Below are 8,411 nucleotides of genomic sequence, written 5' to 3'. Positions count from 1 at the left end.
ACCACGAGGAGGGAAGGGAGGTCCCTCACCCCGGGAGGGGGGCCCAGATCTAACCAATTTCAACCTACTAAATGCAGGAGAAGAGAGGAGAGTGTCCAAACAGTTGAACGCCAAGGAACAAGTGACAGTTGCTTGTTCCTTGGCTCTATTTAAAAAACTAACCGTCCCAACTGCCTTCTCCGATCGCACACGCGACCAACAGCCTAGCTGGGGGGGGGGGGCACACCCCCCGGTCAATAGCTGTAGCCACCCATGCGGGCTAGGCCAGCTCTATAGCGGTTAATAAACGCTAAGGTGATAAAGGGGTTAGGGGACATTACTTTGGCAGTTTTTATTCTTGGGTATGTTTTGCAGCACCGGAGGGGGACATGGACGGGATGAGGATTGCCTTCCTCATGGCAGCCGGCAAGGGTGAGTGCAATATGTATTTATTTTATTTATTCTGCTTAATGTATTTTAAATGGGCAAATGCACTATTATCCATTTGTGGATGATAGTTATTTTGCCCATTATTATACTGTATGTGTTAGGGGGCGGGTGTATTTATTTATAAGTATTTGTGTTTTTTAATTATTTTTTTGGGGCACAGAATTGGTACTGCAGGCAAGCGGGACCACCCGCAGGCCACCGCCGGCCTGTAGTATCATTGCTGTGCATCCAAAAAAATAATATATGTACTGTATGTTAGGGGGTATAGGGGTTGTTGGGGGCACAGGGGTGTGTTGTATACTGCAAGGTTTTTTGGGGGCAATTGTCCCCAATAAACATGCTATTATGCCTTAACCCCTTTATTGCCTTAGCGGATAGCCGCTAAGGTAATGAAGCAGCATTAATGTATTTTTAATAATATTGTGAGGGAACAGGGGGTCTCCTGAGCTGAACTGCATTGATTTCTGGCTCAGGGACCCCCTGCTTCCAGAGTTACAGGCCCCGATTTGGGGCATCAGCTGCCTGTGTTGCTGCCATCTTTATAGCGGCCACGTCGCGTCTTGGACGCATCCAGAACTCAATGCGGTTCAGCTCAGGAGACCCCCTGCTCCTGTACACTATTATTAAAAATACATTAATGCTGCTTAATTACCAAAGCGAATAGCCGCTAAGGTAATTAATTATTGTTTATTGATATATGTGTTTTACTCATAGTGTAGATGTGCAGGGGGTCTCCGGAGCAGAACCGCGTTGGTTTTATGTCCGGGGACCCTCTGTGCTTCCCAAGATACAGGCCCCGTTGTGGGGTGCCGGTATCTCTCTGCTTTGTTTACATCCCGCTGTCACGTGATCGGGACATTTAAAAGGGATACCGGCACCCAATAACGGGGCATGTATCATTATTATTGTAGATTTGTTTTGTAATAGATATGTTGTTATTTGTATTAGTATTCCTGTATGGTTATAGTCCCCGCCGGGGGGGGCGGAAATGGGGGTTGGTATGTGGTCACCAATGTGGAGGGACTGATTACCTGTGGTTTCCGATGTCGGCGGTCAGTTTACCTGGCGGGTAATCCCTCCCTATATAAGTTTCTAGTTTACCTGTAGACAGCACTCTTTGATAAAGCGCCAGTCCGGTAAGAAATGCGTCAGAGTGCCTTTTAGCTCCCTCATGCGCATTTTTTGCTAATAAATCTTTTTTATTTTTTCACATTTGATCCTGCCTCCAGTTCTTTTTGTTGCAGTGCTCTATGTTTTTTTTCTTCTACCTACTGCTTTGGATTTCGTTGATGGGATGCACGCAAGGATGAAACATACTGTATGGCTTTAATCCTTGGAAGCTGTCCGTGACTAAAGTGAATATTTCCTTTTGTTGGCTCATTGCCTATGGAATTTGCAGGCAAGGCCCTTCTGGTGACATCAGTGTGCCCGCACGATGTGATTCGCTGATGTCAGACGTTCCGGAGGAGGAGGGCCAGTCGGTCAAAAAGAAAAATCCCCATACCTGCGATCCCAAATGCGCCAATCTGTATGGATATATTGGTTATCAATCTCTCCAAACACAAACTCAGCCCAGATGAGATGGCTGTACTAACCCGTGGACCCTCTTATGTGCCTACGACACATTTTGATTATTTTGGACTAGAAGTTGATTTGTTTAAATTTGAACGTTTACTAAACTTGAAATCATTCTTTTCCCACAGGACAACAGAAATGGTGCAGGCTATCGAACCCCCAGGGACAGATAATTCGGCTCATAACAAAGGTACTAAAGTATGTAAACTCAAATCTACATTTATTCCACCTTTCTGAAACCAATCTGTCAGTACCTATATGCGATTGGTTAAAGTGGATATTGCTAGGTATGCTAAAACTAAGCATAAAATTAAATACAATATGACATTAATGGAGAAGCAAGCCCTTAAAACACTGTCTAATAATAATATCATTATTAAAAGGGCATATAAAGGGTGTGCCCTAGTCATACAAGATTACTCTGCGTACAGAGCGGAAGCCATTAGACAGCTCAATGTAATAGATTGTTACATTAAATTGGACAGGGATCCAACCTTTAATTATGCAACTGGGATTAAGGATATCATTCAGCTTGGTCTTAATAAACGCTGGATATCAGAGACAGAAGCAGAATTTCTCACAATAGAACACCCTAAATGCCCATTGTTCTACAGCCTTCCCAAAATTCATAAAGACTTGCATTCACCTCCAGGTCGACCAATTATATACGTCGACACATTTCTCCAACCCAGTGTTTCCCAACTCCAGTCCTCAGGGAACCCCAACAGGTCAGGTCTTAAGGATATCCCTGCTCCAGCACAGGTGCTCAGTCATTTTGACTGAGCCACTGATTTGACCCACCTGTGCTGGAGCAGGGATATCCTTAAGACCTGACCTGTTGGGGTTCCCTGAGGACTGGAGTTGGAAAACACTGCTCCAACCTATAGCACAGAAAGCTAGGTCTTGCGTGAAGGATACCTCTGATTTTTTAACTAAACTTAAGGATATTCCACATAATGGGACTAACCATATACTGGTCAGTTAGGACGTATCCAGTCTATACACCATTACACCCCACGAGGAAGGTTTGGAAAAAGTCAGGTCAGACCTGTATGCCCATTATCAGGATACTATCCCCACTGAGTATGTTATGCTCCTTTTATGTTTTATTCTTTATAAGAATTATTTCAAATTTGAGAAGGATCATTATTTGCAGATAAAAGGGACCGCCATGGGCAGTAATATGGCGCCAGCATATGCTAATTTATGTATGACCAATTATGAAGAAAAATATATCAATACATCAGAATACATTCAGCCTATTTTGGGTTATTACAGATATATTGATGACCTGTTCTTTGTATGGACAGGCACTGAGGATCATCTACTTTCATTTTTTGATTATCTGCAAAATCTCCCCTCTCCAGTACATCTTACTTGTGTCTGGAATATGCAGCAACTATCATTTCTAGACGTCCCGGTCTCCCAAGAAAATGGTGAGTTTCACACAGATCTCTACAGAAAGGACATTGATAGGAATGCTATCTTGCGAGCTGACTGTCACAACCCCCCGTCCCTTATTAGTACCCTACCTTTTTCACAAAAAGTTTGAAGTTCTAAAAACACAAGCAGGCAGGATAGATTAGCACCTGCTATTGGTGAACTTTGCAAAAGATTTACAACAAGGGGATATCCCTCGTCTGTACTTGATGCAGCCCTTAAAGATGTTAATCCAAATAAGGTAACAATGGATGAGAAAAGACTCGTATTTACCACTATATTCAATCAGGCCAGTAGATCCGTTAGATCCTCAATCATAAAACATTGGCACCTTTTGCAAAATGACAATGTGTTATCTGAAACATGACGGGTACCCCCGTTGGTTGCCTACAGAAGAGGCAGGAACCTATCAGATAACCTGATGCATGCTGATAATATAGGCAATTATCATATTCCCCACTTTTTAGAGGGTGGGAAACCAGGTAACTTCAGGTGCATGAACTGTTCTGTGTGCAATAGCCTCATCACAGGGGATGTTTTTGTCATCCTAGTAGTGGTAAAGAGATTCAAATTAAGAACCGTATCACGTGTAGATCTGCTTTTGTGGTATACATTATTAAATGCCCGTGTGGCCTCATCTATGTAGGGAAAACAACACGTATGCTTAAGGTGAGGTTCATAGAACATAAAAGTGTGATACGCAAGGGCACTGACCCTACTGTTATAGTACAACACTGTGTAGAACACAGACACAACACAGCATCCCTTAGAGTTATGGGGATTGAGTACATAGCACCCAGACAAGGGTTACCTGACAGGGAGACTTTTCTATTAAGGCGTGAGGCATATTGGATTCACACTTTACAGACCAGCAACAGAAGAGGTCTGAACGAGCAACAGAACTTCAAATGTTTTAACAGGAGGTAGCTGATGGACATATCGGATCTTGGTGTGCCTCACCTTGGACTCCTGTGACCCTATCCGGATAACGCTTCCCTTCGCTGGACATTTATATATGCACTAGTTATAAGACACAGTATCCTTTCCTGAGTCTTATCATGTATTGTATATACATACAGAGTTGCTATAGCAACGACAGGACCTCATTATTTTTAATATTCTATTTGTTACATACACTTTATTACGGTGGTAGAATTGGGATCAGGTTTATTATACTGTCCACATATGCTTTGGTTAATGATAATTCTTGTGTTTCTCTTCACTAGCACTTGTTTTTCTTTGTAATGGCTCTCACCCCCCTCCCCCCCCATGATACTGCAGGTTTCCCATGGTGACTGACTGACGACTATCAACTGCCTGGGTTCCTCTTCCTCTGGAACGTCTGACGTCAGCGAATCACATTGTGAGGGCACGCTGACGTCACCAGAAGGGCCTTGCCTGCCAGGAGAAGGGCTGTCTCTAACATGGTGTGTGTTTCCAGGACGACCAGCTAGTCTCTCACAACCATGGACAGAGAGTCTGCTGCCTGCGGTGATGTCTGCTGCCTTCGGTGACGTCTGACATCATTACATGACGTCACCAAATGGGCGTCGGCGTCCTGGAGATTGGCAGCAAGGATCATGGAGGGGTGAGTACTCATTAGGTGTATATAGAGTGGTATTCTTTGTTATATCCTATAGCCCTCACCTTGATAAAGGCAGCTGTGTACTGCTGAAACGTTGGATTTGTTTGTGGCACATTCAATTCTTTTCATAACCCTTCTCTTCACTGACATACCCTGGGATGTCTGGACCTCCCTGGACCCAGTGCACCGGCAGAGAAGTACCCCCCTCCAGCACCATTTTATTGTGTGCATGTACCCTTCTCTATTACTGCAACCCAGAGATACCATAGCACCCCACATCACAGCAATGTTATTTCCAATAAGGTGATGTTAAGCAAGCGAGATGCATTCTCTGTCGCAGTTTTGTCGCATAAGAGACGCCTCACAAAAAGTAACGTCCGTTCCTGTTAAGGCATGTCATGACTTAACGGAGCTTTGTGGCTGTGAAGTGGTCAAAATAAAAATAAAAAATAAAATAAAAATAGGCATCAGTAAGTGGGGCAGTACCTTCAAAGTGCTAATTGCATGTGGCATGTTTAAGTGCCAACACAACATTATCCAGAGTCAATTCTATTAATCCATCAAACATATTTTTCCACATATTTAAAAACAAATCATAGAACCATCTGGCGTGAATTAAACTTATTAGAAACAAGAGAGATAATTTTATGAACTGCCTTATTTTATATTCCATTTCTCCTGGGATGGTATGTTGGGGAAATTAACATAAAGATTAAAGTAACATATGGGATGCGTTTTTTCCCCCTGTTTTTTTCCCTTTAAGCAAAAGACAACATTGAATTATTTAGAAAATAAAACTAGCTTTAATTTCCAATTAAAGTGCTTATTGAAGATGGACAATCTGTCATTTAACCCCTCTGCTGCAGAGTCTGTAACACAGCGCAATGTAGTGTTACGATCAACGCAAAAATCCCATGCAAACTACATTTAGAGCTCAGTATTAAGTAATGATGCAACCTTGTTTCACAAGCATTGATAACTCCCTGCAAAATGAAGGTGTAACTAAACCGTTTTCTTTCATTTGGCTTTTGTGTAAACTCCTTGTAGCAATATCAATCCATGCCTGACAATCTGTTTTTCAGGGCTCAGTATATCAGGGATGGAAAATAGAAAAATAAGATAACAAAAGATACTGAACACATAAGCTTTCTTTGTACTGGAGACCAATATCTTAAACCATAGATGCGACCCTTCCATGGACATGATTAAAGCTACTAGACTAAGAATTATTGCATTAAATCTGCACATTTAATTGTGATTGTTTTGAAGTTTCCTCCCCATCCCATACATTAGGGTATCTGTTTTCACCTGTGTGTTTATTATTCCTAATATTTATTTTTAGTCCAAAACCGAATTTAGCATGGCTTGCTAAGCCCTCCTTTTCTGTGTCATCACTGGACTCTAAAAAGTCATATCAGAGCAGCCCAGGATAAGATAGTTTCCCTGATAAGTCTATTTGAAGTCTGAAAACAGCTATGTGCTGCCTTGTGGACTAAGTTAAAATAAACAGAAGAAAAAAAGCTAGGAAAAAAATAAAAAACAAGGGCGGTAATCTGCTTTACTGGACATCAATACATCAAGAGCTCAATTCATAAATAATGGGGGAGACTGCCCTTTTCATATTTAAGAACCCATTAAATCTTAATAACTTATCACACCACTCCAAAACCAGAACTCCACTGCTCACAAGATGGATTCCTGTGTGGATTTAAATTATGGGGTACAAGCAAGGGCAGGAAATGCATAATTTCAACAGGGCTGTCTGAATAAGAGATGTTCAATCATTTTGCTGAAACTTTTTAACTTTGTTAAATCCACCCCCCGAAAAATTAGTTTTTGCCAAAAATCTATTTAAAAAAAAAAGAGTTTGCATACATTTCACCAAGTCAAAGTTTCCACACCCTGAAATATAGAGAGGGGTATAGCAATGTTTTGGGTAGTATACAAGTAAATGGGTATTGTAGGCCTCTCTCGCTCTGTTGAATTACTGTATGCTTCCCACATTTTTCCCTAGGAAGTTTGGTCGAAATTGACAGGGTTCTAGCAAAATTGGGCAAGTCTGCAGATCTGTTAAAGTAGCAGTCCAAGCTGCCAGTTTTTTTTAATTGTTTTCCCCCTTTAATATGTGCATCAATACAATCCACACAATAAGTAATTAGCTAAATTGCCGATCGATCTGCGAAAATTCGGCTTGGATGTTCACTAAATGACTATTGAGTATTGACTCAGTATCTGTGACTTTGTAAATGGTTGCTATAGAAAAAAAAAGGCTTGTTACAGTATAACACATTAGAAATGTCATTCAGAGTTGTTTAAAACAATGTTACAAGTATTTTCTCATAGTACAGAACTGATTTATTAAAAAAAAAAAAAACACAACCCTGCAGTACCTTACCCACCCCTCCCCACTACTCTTTTCAACCCTGCTTCTTTCTTCCTTTCTCTGTGATACAGGCAATTTTGAACGCAAATCCAAATCAAATTCTCAAATAGTGAATAAATGTGATAAAAATACAAATAAATATCACCAAGAGGAGATGCAGCTGTCGTGAGGATTTTGTAACCCCTCAAAGGAACAGCACAAGAACATGTAGAACTGAGATGTAGTATGGTGTCAATCAGGTAGGAATCTGGTAAGATGCAGCTGGTACTCTGTTTGTTATGCAAGAGAGAAAAGAGAAATATAGTGCAACACATTTTATTATAATAAAAATTCTAGAGCACAGAGCTCATTAAACTCACATGCTCACGGAATAAAACAGGCGATTTTACCACTCTGGGTCCTGTAGTGCTATATATGGTTGTGCTGTGTAGTGGATGATATAGTTTCCTCCACAGCGCCTACTCCCGCATTCGAGTGGCGGGGGAGGGGGCCGGTGGCTGTGGAAGGGCGATGAGGGGGTGGTGGCTGCAGAGAGGAGGGGGGGGGGGGGTGGTGGCTGCAGAGAGGAGGGGGACAATTGCTAGAGGGTGGGCGCTGACTGCGGAGGGGGGGGACAGTGGATGCAGAGGGGGCCGGAGGCTGGTCAGAGCAGTTGCCACGATGCCCGGCATGGCGGCAACTGCTCTGACCGACCACCAGCCCCCCCCCCCCCCGCATTCACTCTGCATTTGGAGAGACGTAATACATACATGTCTGGTATTATCTTCCATTTTATATCGGACACAGGGGCAAAATACCAGGCTGTCTGGTTCAAAACCGGGTACCTGGCAACCCTAGCCCAGACTGCTCAGATATATAAAGCAGTGATAAATGTGTAGCCACCCCTGCTAAAACCAGGCCCTTTTAGCATGAAGGCTATGGCAGCACTCTGGCAGTGTGGGGGTTAAACCCATTGCACATGGTCTTACATGTGAGAAGTATCAGAAGCAAGTTCTATTG

The 8,411-nt window shown here is 42.4% G+C and overlaps 1 long non-coding RNA gene across 1 annotated transcript; it reads left to right on the top strand.

Moving 5' to 3' along the window:
* The first annotated feature begins 1,062 nt into the window (after positions 1-1,062).
* Positions 1,063-7,908, top strand: LOC142470202 (uncharacterized). The gene is made up of 5 exons (XR_012789216.1): positions 1,063-1,784; positions 2,133-2,194; positions 3,315-3,440; positions 4,726-5,032; positions 7,484-7,908. It is a non-coding gene; the product is annotated as an uncharacterized LOC142470202 (long non-coding RNA).
* Positions 7,909-8,411: the final 503 nt, after the last annotated feature.

This window comes from Ascaphus truei, chromosome 19 (assembly GCF_040206685.1).
Source record: "Ascaphus truei isolate aAscTru1 chromosome 19, aAscTru1.hap1, whole genome shotgun sequence".
In the NCBI taxonomy this organism is placed as follows: Eukaryota; Metazoa; Chordata; class Amphibia; order Anura; family Ascaphidae; genus Ascaphus; species Ascaphus truei.
The sequence above is the reverse complement of the archived record's forward strand: the minus strand, read 5'-3'. Positions and strand labels throughout refer to the sequence as shown.